The sequence below is a fragment of the Pinus tabuliformis genome, chromosome 9 (assembly GCF_031772625.1).
Source record: "Pinus tabuliformis cultivar Carrire ecotype Pingquan chromosome 9, CPIR1, whole genome shotgun sequence".
Classification (NCBI taxonomy): Eukaryota; Viridiplantae; Streptophyta; class Pinopsida; order Pinales; family Pinaceae; genus Pinus; species Pinus tabuliformis.
The window spans coordinates 674,879,560-674,892,681 of record NC_142307.1 but is presented as its reverse complement, the minus strand read 5'-3'; positions in this window follow the sequence as shown (position 1 = coordinate 674,892,681).

The window sequence follows — 13,122 nt, the reverse complement described above, 5'->3', positions numbered from 1 at the left end:
CTTACATCCTCCTCCACCTGAAGTCGTTGTCATCCTCGACAACACACCATCCTGGTAGCCATCCACCAAGATCAACAACAACTGTCTCATCCATGATGTCAACTCCTCCACATACTGCAAACATCCCTGCAACATATGTAGAACTACCATCTCCATCATGTCTCGTCCTGGCAACCATCTGTCACCAAGATCACCATACCAAGGTATACACCCCATTGGTATGTCATACATCGGAAATCATCTCAATCCATGATCATCGACCATCTTGTCGCAATCTCCACATGCTGCTCTCCCCATCATGGAAGGCTGGTCCCTCCATCTCAAGCTACATGCTTCCTGCAACATATCGTGTCGACCTCGTGTGAATTGCTGCCATGATACTCCAACACAATGCTAACACATCTCTGTACACTTTCGGACCCCATGTTTGAACTAGTCAGGTGATCAGTCCAACTGTCATGCTCAAACCATGAGAGTGAATATCCTCATGCCATCATCAACTATTTCTCAGAACATCCTGTCACATCCTCAACTCGATCAAGAATCCATCTCCATATAAGTGTAAGCCATGCTCAGGTCCATGAATTAGTCCTCATCTTATCCACAACATGCTGTCCATGATGTCTAGTGGTAATGTGCTATATGAAGTCAACAACATCTACCCCAACATCATCATCCATCTGCAAAACATCCATATCCTCAAAGTGAAGAGATCATCTCATCGAACCCGACTCTCGATGTGCCACATCCAGGTCCATGAAGCAACCTCCATCATATCTGCAATGTGCCATCCCTCAAGTCTACCATAGAAACAAGTATACACCTGTCTCATCTATCCATGTGTTGCCCATGATCATAGATCAATCAGCTCCCATGTGTCCAAAAGTGGTTAAGTCTCGGCTCAACCCATGCCCAAGTGTTGCCACCAAGGCATCATCATCGTTGTAACTCCATCACTCCAAAGTGTCTCATATCGATCCTCCACATCAAGTCACTCTTTCAAGCCACACCCATACATGTACTCGAAAGTATGCACCCCATCCTGCATCAAAGTCTCTGACCTCAGCTCCTTAATGCATTAGATCCTCCAAGTCCACCATATATGAAGTCCCTAAAAGTCACAACCTCATGTCATCATGAGCTCCATGAGTCATCTCCAACCAACATCTCAAGCATAGCATCTCTGCAAGATGCCTCAGTTCTCCATGTAGTAGGAATGCTCCATAGTCTTCTCACAACTCCATCCAAGTCCATGGCCTTGTTGTACAAGAGTGCACAACCTCTCCATCGGCTCATAAGTAAAACATCTCCATGTCACACTAGCAAATCCACCTGCACAACATCCCTGCCTTGGCACTCCTCATTGGATGCCCATAAGTGACACCTCTACAAGTGCTCCTGCATAATGTCCCTGCATAAGACTGCCATGCTCCATGTCTCCAACCTGATGTCCATGACTAAGTTGCCCATGTAGTCCAACCAAGTAGACTCATCACAACAATCGGTCATCCTCATCCAAGTCTGCAATCTTCGGTCTAGTGAACTCGGTCACCCAACCATATCATCATCATCATGAGTCCCTTCCATCATAGCTCCCCCACTAAAGGTTCCACCAAGACTATCTCTTGGTCTCGGCCATGAGAAGTCCACCCAAGCAACTCAAGTGTGTGCCCTTCTCCAATCTATCCATGAGTCATGCCGGGCACTTAGCCAATTCTCCATGTGGCTAAAGCATGACCCATTCATCCGCAATGATCATCATGTTCCTCCCTTGTCACGGGCCTTTGTACCTTCTACCATAAGGTCACAAACAACCCCAACAAGTCCTGCAATAGTAAAAAATCCTTGCTTCTCCATACAAGGTCTCATCATAGTCATCCATGGTAAGATCCTCCCTAGCATCGACAAACTGATTTTGCTCTTCCCTGCATATGGTCCATCTACCAAATGCTCAAGTGAAACACAAGTATCAATAGTACTTACATCATCATGAGGCTCCTCCATGTGAGTATCCTCATCCATCCATGTCTGCAAACTGCACGATCCTGGTCCAACTTGATCAATCTCAAGTTCATCCTCCATCGTTGTCACATCTGCAACATCCTCAAACATCACGGCTTCCTCTTTCTTGTCAGCACAATCTGCAACTTCATCTTGCTCCATTTTCCAACCAAGTTGAAGAAGTTCGTCTTCAACATTCTTTTCCAAGACTTCAAGTTCCTTTCAAATCTGAGGGTTCTCTTCTTTCATCTGCTTCAACCTGTATAAGGTAAGCAAGAGCTTCCCTTCGCATTCTTCCAAACCTGCCATGTCTTGTCATTCAGCTTGGCCCAAGCATAAAGTTTCTCCTCTGCTAAACCTGTTTCACCATTCACTTGAATCACCGTGATATTCCACCTGTCACCTGCAAAACTTAAACTTCCTGCCAGGTCTTCGGTCTTCATAGAATCAGCTCCTTGATTCAGTTCACTAGCACCAACTCCCCGGCACTAGCTCTGATACCACCTGTCACGCCCCTACACCTGCGGTAGTCTTTCAACCACTTATAGTGAGGTGCGACACTACCAATCATTTTCTTTTCACCAATACTTACGATTGTAGACTACACCTAACATTCCACTTATCCTACTTAGTTTGTGTTTCGCAACCAAGTATTATTAATGTGTTCCTTTATACAAGTGAAAGCCCATAACATTCACATAAACAACATTATACAAGAGAAATGCACAACAGTATAAAGGGAGGGGCAACTCCCTGCAATATGAGTCTGCCCGAATCAATATATATAATCTTCTTTTATAAGTACAAGTTAAATCTTGGGGAACCCCAAATTTACACTTAGCCAATTTTCAAACTTCGGCAAACTCGGTTGCCCAGCTTGTCGGCACCTCCGCACGGTCGCCGCATGACTCACCAACCCTTCGTTCACCTCGTCGCACGATCGTGTTGTTTGCCCAACTTGGGCGCGCCTCGCTGTAACCAAGTCGCCACACACGGGCGCCTCCGCACGAGTCACACCTCCGTTCACAACCTCAACACTTCATCATTTCCACCGTGCACACCTTCCGCGTTTGCTCTGCACGACGGGTGGGTGCTCACCCGAGCTGCCCAAGAACCCGTGCACAACCACCCAACCACACAACCGCACACAACCGGGCGTTCAAGCCTTCACCCGTGCACGCCCTACTCTTCGACCGGCGGGCGCTCCTCTACCCGCGCCCTCACCCAAACCAAGACAATGTGTTTCCCTCGTGTAGCCTCGCCCAAGGTTGGGCGCATCACCGTGCTGCAACTTCCCTTTATTTGCTGCGGCTACCTCTTATTCCACGCACTTCTCCTTTGTTGGATGAGTGAAGATCGAATGATGATGCAAATGACTCCATCGCATCTCCAATATATATGAGTGGCAGGGCGAGGTCGTAGCTACCCAGCCAACCTGCCCACGCCCTCAACTTCATCACAAATACTTCTAAACTTCATGTCGGCCTTCATCAAACGCCCACAAGCAAGGTCGGCCTTGCTACGTTTGTTGGTCGGCCTCGTGGGTGATCAACCAAGCCCCCACACATATAAATCCATCGCTCAACTCTTCTATGTGCTCGCATTATTACATAACGCCTTCGCACGCCAAGTCAAGCTTGTTCCTTTTTGTTTTTTATCGCACTTCATGTCGGGAGTGCGTGCAAGGACTGCAGGTCCTTACAACTAGGGTGGGGAGGAGTGCAGGGTGATTCCCGGAATCAGCCCGCCATCCCCGCGGACCGTTGGGCTAACGGGGTGGGGCAGAGGGAGGGGTGATTCACGGAATCACCCGCCACCCTCGTGAGTCGTTGGGCCGCTAGGTTGGGGCGAAGGGCGGGGTGATTCCTGGAATCACCCTCCCACCCCCGCAGGCCATTAGGCCGCCGGGGTGGGGTGGAGGGGGGGGGTGATTCCCATAATCACCCCGCCATCCCTGCGCGCCATTGGGCTGCCGAGGTGGGGCGGAGGGTGGGGTGATTCCAGGAATCACACTGCTATCCCCGCGAGTCGTTGGGCCACAGGGTGGGGCAGAGGGCGAGGTGATTCCCAGAATCACCCCGCCACCCCGCGGGCCATTGGGCCACCAGGGTGGGGCAGAGAAATCACCCCGCCACCCCCGTCGGTTGTTGGGCTACCAGGTTGGGGCGAAAGCACAGAAATCACCCCCGCCACCCCCGCGGGCCGTTGGGTGTGGGGTGGGCGGGGGAGGGCAGGGTGATTCTCGGAATCACCCAGCCACCCTCGCAAACCGTTGGGCCACCGGGGTGGGGCGGAGGGTGGGGTGATTCCCGGAATCACCCCGCCACCACAGCGGCCAAACGGCTCGAGGGGGTGGCGGGACGATTCTAGGGGGGGGCGGGGGGTGATTCCCAGATTCGCCACTCCACCTTCGCAGGCTGTTGGGTTGCCGAGGTGGGGCGGAGGCTCTCTGTAGCCCTCTGCCCCAACCTGGAGGCCCAACGGCTCGCGGGGGTGGCGGGGTGATTCCGGGAATCACCCCGCCCTCTGCCCCACCCTGGCAGCCCAACAGCCTGTGATTCCGGGGTGATTGTAGACAGCCTCGCCCCACCTTGGCGGCCCAACAGCCCGCAAGGGTGGAGGAGTGATTCCGGGAATCACCCCACCACCACCCTGGAATCGCCCCGCCACCCCCGAGCCGTTGGGCTACGGGGTGGCCAAGCGATTCCAGGAATCACCCCGCCCTCTGCCCCACCCCTAGTGGCCTAATGACTCACAGGAGTGGTGGGGTGATTCCCGGAATCACCCCGCCACCCTCACGGGCGTTCGGCCACCGGGGTGTGTGGGGAGGGCGGGGTGATTCCCGGAATCACCCTGCCACCCCCGCGGGCCGTTGGGCCGGCGGAGTGGGGTGGAGGGTGTCCACAGACCTCCGCCCCACCCCGGCGGCCCAACGGCCCGCGGGGGTGGTGGGGTGATTCCAGGGTAATATAATTTTAATGTATTTCAGATCCCATTATTTTATCTTTATGATCATTACTAAAACATGTTGAATTTATACTTAGGAAAGAAAAAATGTTATTCTACCAAAAACGTTAGTGTGTTTTTTCCCTCAAAAACAGTTGTTGTTTTGCACCTAAAAATTCGATTTTACTAACATTTTTTAAAAATGTTGAAAATTGACCCTTAAAAAAAACCATCATTCCAGTATCAACACTTTTGGTTTTCAGGGTGTTTTTTGCATGAAAATTTTGTTTTCACTGCCATTTTTAAAACATGTTCAAAATTGACCCTAAAAAAAAAACCATCGTTCCAATATACACACTTTTCGTTTTTAGCACTGTTTTTCATGTTTTTTTGGGGTTTTTTGGCCAGAGTTCCCATTTTGAGTTTATAGTTCCCGTTTCAAAGTATACATTGTTGAAAACTAAAACAAAATTATTTCCTGTACAGATCTGTTCCCAAAGAGTCTCAGTGTCCGAACCTGAGCTCTGATACCATTTGTAACAACTAAATATAGTTTCTTATAACCTTTCATATTACATCGAATTAAAATTAAAAATAAAAATAATTATTTTCTCACGATCATAATTATTAATCCCTTTGTGACTTGGAACATACGTATATAAAGTATTTAATGATATTTATAAAGATAATATGTTGATCGTATATGATGCCAATCACACTTCAATGCTCAGGTGAAAGGATTTGAACGAAGATACTTTGACTTTAATGAGCGTAACCCTCCAGGGCATGGCTCGCCTATTTGGCATTCACATGTGATCACACGCAGCTAACAACCTACCCGAGGAGTGGTACTACTGTACTGTCTCGCGATACGACTCTTCCTAGCAACGTTGATCCTTTGTTGTCAATCTGATAGTGAAGAAGCATTAACACTTGTTTCTCTAACCTAACTCCCGCCTCTGCGCCTCTGGTGGTTCATTGTCACTGCTTTTGAGTCTTCTGCATTTATCTGTTGTCGTCAGGGTTTCTCTGAAGTTCATTACTACACTGGAGGGTTTTGGTTTCTATGTGGAGGTGTAAATCGCACCTCCCGAAGCAGGTAGATCTCAACTCTAAGTTTAGTAGTATATTCATTCGGCCTTGGTGTATTACCATCATTTTGAAGGTATTTAACTTCGTCATAACCATATTGTCTGACCTCGCTTTCAGGTGTAGATTTAGGTGTTGCAGCGATGGTGGTAGGCAGCCAACACTCTGGAACCTGGGATGAAGGTAACTTCTTTGTCACTGTCACGGTGCGTTTAGTAATTTATGGTTATTGCAAACTTACTATGGGATTATTTCTTCTTTCCTTGATTTAGTTACGATCTGGGCACTAAAACACTTCCTCGCTTTGGCAGGCTATATCCTCGGCACAAGTTTGCTTCATACCCAGGTAAGAAACCTCAATTTTCAATTGCGAGAATGATAATGTTGAGGTAGGGTTACAGATTGTATTACATTCACTAAACTCCGATATGTATTCTTGCAGGTACATGGTCTTATGGATGAATTAGATTCAAGGTGTACGACTATTAAATTCATGAAGGATTACAACCTCTCGGTTGTGTTATAGGTTCGCGTTGAGACTTTAGATAGTGGTTTTGTGCTGCTATTACAGGGTTTCGTTGAGGGTTCTTCTCTTAATGGTCTAGGTTAATCTAAGCACTATAAATTGTTCATTATGTGTTTTTCCTCTTTGAAGTTGTTCCAATGCTGAGTGCTGGTTGTCGAGGACTTATTTATTATTTTGGTTGTAATCTTAAATGTCTTAAAATGGAAATTGGTTTCAAGGACCTGACTTTTAGTTTATAAGAGAGCGAAAGAACCCTTCTTCATTCTCGCAAGGGTCGACTATGCCATTTTGAGGCCTCTCAGATAGGTTTTTGATACATTTAATAACTTATCTTGAATTTGTTAAGTTATGTATTTGGGTATTGCTACAATGGGAATATGATGTAACTTATTTTGTCTTAATACATGTTCGATATCATTCACGGTTACTTGTTTATATATATATCCATATTCAAACTCAGCCGAATAATTTGTTGCAGTATTTATATTTCACCATTTTGTAGTTTATTATATGAAATGACTTCGCCGAGGGTTCTGACTGTCATAACATTTGTATCAAATGATTCTTTATATGACTCAGGTAGTATTTTTGTTATCAGGTGTTCGACCTTTTTGACTGATACTACAATAACATTTATATTTATTCTTAAATCTGATAGAGAGATCATAGCATATCGACATATTTGAAAATTTCTTTGTTTTACTATTTAGTCATTGGAATATATATCATGTGTTGTCTAATGTTTCGGTTTGCACGCAATTAACTCCATTATATTAACTGTGATGCCTATTATATAGTTCAGTTTTACACAGGAGTGAATCCTCTGTTTTATTGGTTTATCTACTTTGTCAATTAAGGATAATCTCTGCAATTTACCATATGTAAACACATTCCATACTACACATTTATAGTTCTACAATCTAGAACAAATACATAGACAATACTGAAGCTTAGAGGTTTCTCGGCTTTAAACACATTCCATACTACACATTTATAGTTCTACAATCTAGAACAAATACACATACAATACTGAAGCTTAGAGGTTTCTCGGCTTACTTACCTGTTCCTTTTAAACATTAATAAAAATAGTAATACTTTTCAAAAAATCTCTCCTCCCAGCCATGAGTTTGGCAATCACATCGAGACTCCCCTAAGCACTTTCTACCTTCAATGCTGGATTATATCCAGTTAAATTCAGTACTATGTGCCTCAGGACTCCTGTCCAGCCTCCATCTCAGTACTCTCTATTCTACCGTATCGAGCAACGCTCCAACTGGTTTATTTCACCCAGCTCTAGGATGAGATTTTCTCTGCTCCTCCCCTCTCTATATTTTCCTGTTTAGGTATAGGGTTAACTATTTCTTGATAACCATTTTTTTTTAACTAAAACAAAATGATTTCATTCTCTTAAAGTAAAGTTACCAATAATTCAGGTAATCACAAGATAACCATGGTAAATGTTTCTTGGCCTTCCAGCCTGAATCATTTAATGTTAACATCATAACATTAAAATTAAAATTAAACATCTATTGAAGAGTTACTTAGTAGTTCTCAGTAATTTTTAAATGCCATTTTTGGGGTGTTACACTTTGATATAAGGAAGTTGTACCATTTGTTTTCATTAATATTATGAAGTTATCTGAAGTTATGTGATGATATATATATATATATATATATATATATATATATATATATATATAATATATATATATATATATATATATATATATAGGGTTACAATTAAATTAGATATTAAATTAGGGACAAGTTTACCGAGGCAGAGAAATCTGAGCAAAAAAATTCAACAAATCTCGTAGAAACATTCTTTAAATCATGTTTTTGAAGGTGGCAATGAATTCAACATTATCAAAAACTTATGGGGCACCAAAATCTTGAAATTTAACAATTTTAACCTGGATTTACAAAATCAAAATATTGCGAATTTTTTTTTCATCAATTAGTGTGTTTGTGGAGACTGAAAGTATTCTTATATATATATATATATATATATATATATATGTTATAGATTTATAAATATATATATATATATATATATATATCCATTTCAAAAAATCTTAAACCAGCATAGATCCATCTTTACTTTGGATTTTGGCCCATAGGTTTTAAATATAAAGAGGTTTATGGACTAAATAAAAAAAGAGGTTTTATTTATTTACCATACCTCTAGTTTATTTATATTTTTATTTATTTACCATATCTCCAGTTTATTTACATTTTTATTTATTTACCATACCTATTTTTTTAGTGTTCATAAACCTCTTTATATTTTAAATTTATATTGTGTTTATACATAATAATAATTAGATTGATTTCTAAATAGGGTTGACATTAGATTAAAAATGTTAAATGTTAAACATTACATGTTAAATGTTTACATTTACATTGACGTTTACATTCACATTTACATTTACATTTAAGTTTACGTTTACATTTACATTTATATTTACATCTACATCTACATTTATGTTTACATTTACATTTACATTTTTATGTGAGATCTACCTCAATATTGGGGCAACTATTTTAAAAATATTTAAGTTATTATTATTTTTTAATGGTAGCCATAAATAAAATATTTCAATAGGTAGATAAAATAATTTATATATCAGCAAAAAGGCTAATTTAAGTAATTTAAATTTAGGGGAAAAATTACTTTATCCATAAGTTCAAATTTAAGGAAAAGGTTACCTTATCTATAAGTGATTCCTACTTCCCCATACAATACCACATACAAGGGAGATATATAATTCATTCAAATTTTAAATGGAGTTAACAATGCCATCTGAAAAAATATTGATTTATCAAAAAAATTTATTTCAATGTGGTACATAAATGGGATATTTCACTATTTATTAATAAAAACATTTCAATATTAATTATTTGATATTGGGTTAGTCAAGATTTGTGGTTTTCAAGACCTAGTAATTTACAATGGTGTAATGAATTGGTGAAACTCCAACCAAATGACAATGTATTCATAGGCTCAACAATATTGTCATGGATTATGTAATATATGATATCCTTGTTTTCAACCAAATAGTAAATTTTGATCTTTTTAATAACCATGAGTATGGCTTTGACCATAGAAATTTAACCTTAACTTTAAACTATGCCATCTATGAAAGCCACATGCAAGAAAATTAGGAGAATCAAAGGACATATTTATTAACAAAAGTAAAACTGATCTCTTCTTAAAGGATTTTAGTAGAGATTTAAATCTCTTAATTTATAAGGATAACATAAAAAACCTCTATCATAATTTTTCTTTGCTTCCATTAACAAGTTCCCTAATGAGGTGTTTTGTAAAAGGAATAATAGAACAATTAACCCTTGGTATGACAATGATTGTAAAATTGCTAGAAAAGCAAATAGGGATGCTCCTAATGAATATTTAAACCTTGATAAGATAAATACATGCAAAGATCATATTAAAATGAATAATCGGCACTATATAAATAGAAAGAATGAGAAATTATTTCACCTATGTAAATCATATCCTAGCAAGTTTTGGAGGAAAATTTTAATTTGTTAGATTTAAGAAAATAATTTTATTCCCTGAACTGGACTTCTTATCTTAAAATTCTTTATGAATCCCCTAATGTTGTGGAAACTATTTTGGATGCCCTTATAGACGATCAAATATTTCCTCCAGAAAACATTAAGTTTGGGGTTAGTCAACTCATAATTGGAAAGCCAAGGATATTGAAGGATACCAAGCTGAAATTTTTAAAATATGAGGGTCTATCCTCATCCCTCACATACATAAGCTCTTCAATCTGTAAGTGAAGCAAGGCTTCCCTAATTCTTGGAAACAGAGCTTCATTGTACATATATTTAAAAGTGGGGATAAAATAATTATCTCTAAGAACATTATGATTATAATTATTTTGCAAAAGAAGATTAGCTTATGGCTAGAAATCCATAAAAGAGCTAAGGCCAAGTTGGGTTTAGGAGATATCGTTAAATCATGGATAACCTTGTTACTCTTAGGATCATTGCATATGATTGTTACAATAATCAAACTAATCTCTTCAATTGCTTTGTTGACTTAAAAAAATATTTTGACATCGTTACCAAGACAAACCCGTAGCATAGGCTAAAAGAGTTAATGGTTCCCATTGAGTTGAGGGTGTTTGTGACAAGGTTGTATGAGAAGGTTATTTTCACTTTAGGAACACTAAGAGTTTGTCAAAAGAAGTTAATTAAAATATTAGAGTCATGCAAGGGTGTCTCTTGTCCCCGACCCTTTTTGGCATATACATTGAAAAGATAGAAGAGTGTTTGGAGGATGCCAGTTGTGTTTGTCCCACACTCACTACTATAGTCATAATTCTTCTCCTTTATATTGACGATGTTTTTCTTTTGGTGAGGAGTCATTGCAATATTGACAATTAAATAAGAATCCTCCAATATTTTTGTTCCAAGTTGGGTATGACTAGTAATGTCGAAAAAATAAAGATAGTGATAATTAGACCCATGAAGATCACATATGATACTTTCAGATATGGCAACAAAAACTTGGAGGAAGTTCGTTCATACATATATCTTGGAATCGATATTCATCACAGGCTCAACTAGAATTATAGCATTGAGAAAAGGATAAATGATAGATGGAAAGCTTATTATGGGCTTGAAATAAATTGTAAGTTAGCATATCTTTGGATATGGGATTAGAAAAAAATTTCTTTGAGGTTCTCTTCACTTCTTTCATTCTATATGTATGTAGGGTTTGGGAATGAAATATCTCTAGATAGTCATGGAGGAACATAGAACAAATCTAAAAGAAGTTTAGGACATATAATCTTAAGATTAAAGGAAAATCACCATATCCTATCCTCCTAATTAAACTAAGTCTTCTCCTATTGAAAGCATGTCTATGACTAGGTATCTTATGTATAAGAAGACGTTTGTTAGGCTGAAGGAATAATGTCATTCTAATGTAATTCAATTAGTGAGAAATTGTGTTTAATACAATGTGGTGACTCTTGGTTTCATCTTCTAAGATTTCCATTGATATTTTATATTCTCTTATTTCTCCTAATATTTACAATTCGTTTACAAGGAGAAAATAATCAATGGATTATGTGTCTGAAATTCCCCTGTTAAGCCAAAGGGGTGTTTGTGAGTCGAAGCATCATTATAAAATTTTCAAACTTTTCTCTTCGAATAAATTTGGTCAAGATATCCACAATTTGGTAACTTGTAGAACAAGCTCTCAAATGAATAGTAATGGAATTTACATAATATTAAATCAAATGATACTTTGTTTTGACATGTTTAGCTAAATAATGGAACTTGGGATTCTTCGCCAATGTGATTGAGAATTATTGTCAACTAGAAAGAAGAGTAGAATTCACTTGTTTCTCCTACAATTCTTGAAGTATTTTCTTGAGCCACACAATCTCATTTGTTGCTTTAAAAACTTCCACATATTCTACCTCTATTGTGGAATATGCTAGAATTTATTGTTTGCATGACCTCCTAGAGAAAACTACTAATCCAAGGCTCATGAGATAGCTTGAAGTAGACACTCAACTTTTCATGTCCCAATAAAAGTTTGAATTAGAATATCCAATCAAACTGAAGTCATCCACCCTATAATACTTTAGCCAAAATTTTGAGTTCCCTTCAAGTATGTTGAAAATATTTTTGTAGCAAGTCAATGTCCTTCACAAGGATTTTTCATAAACTTGGAAAGAATCCCAACAACTAGTCTGTAAATTTCTATGGATATTTCACTCGACAATTCATCACAACATATCTACTATTTGGAAATATGAAACTTACACCATGAGGGTTTTTTTCTCCTTAGATTTATATATTGTTAATTAATTATTGTGTTATGATTATGCATGTAATAGGTAAAATATAGAAAATAGAGAAAAAATGAAATTAAACTCACAAACCACAATGAAAACATGATATGATCTAGGGAACACTTACGCAAGAAAGTCTAGCAAGAAGGTGAGGTTACTAAGATCCATGGCCTGTGAGCTACGACAATGCACAAACCCCTCTTTTTTCTTTCTCTCTATCCACTCTCACCTACTTATCTCATATATCAAACAAAATGCACTTGAATAGAATGGAACCCCTTTTCCTCCTTATGGCCTAGTTATAACAAAACCGATAACCTACTATTGGTTAAGTTGAATCCTTAAACTCCTACCTAGAGTTACTTATATTGGCTCTTCTAGAGCCTTATTTATCATGGTCATCTGGCTATCCCATTTTCCATGAATAATGGAGCCTAACGTGGCATCCTCTTAAATCATGGTGGTAAAAATAGGAAGGTCAACTTCTAGGTGGAATAACTTTTGCATACAGATTCCAATTAAGGAAATCCTATGTAATTGGAAAGGTAATATGTGTGTAGTAATATCACTGTGTCGAAGTGCACCACTTTAATTTACAAAAGTTTGCCCAAAAAATGTCATTTAATGCCTCAAAATGCGTCTAAAAGGTTTCAAACTAATTGTCCAACAAGGACCCACGATAAAATGGTTATGAGATTATTCTTCCAATTTTCCACTATAAAA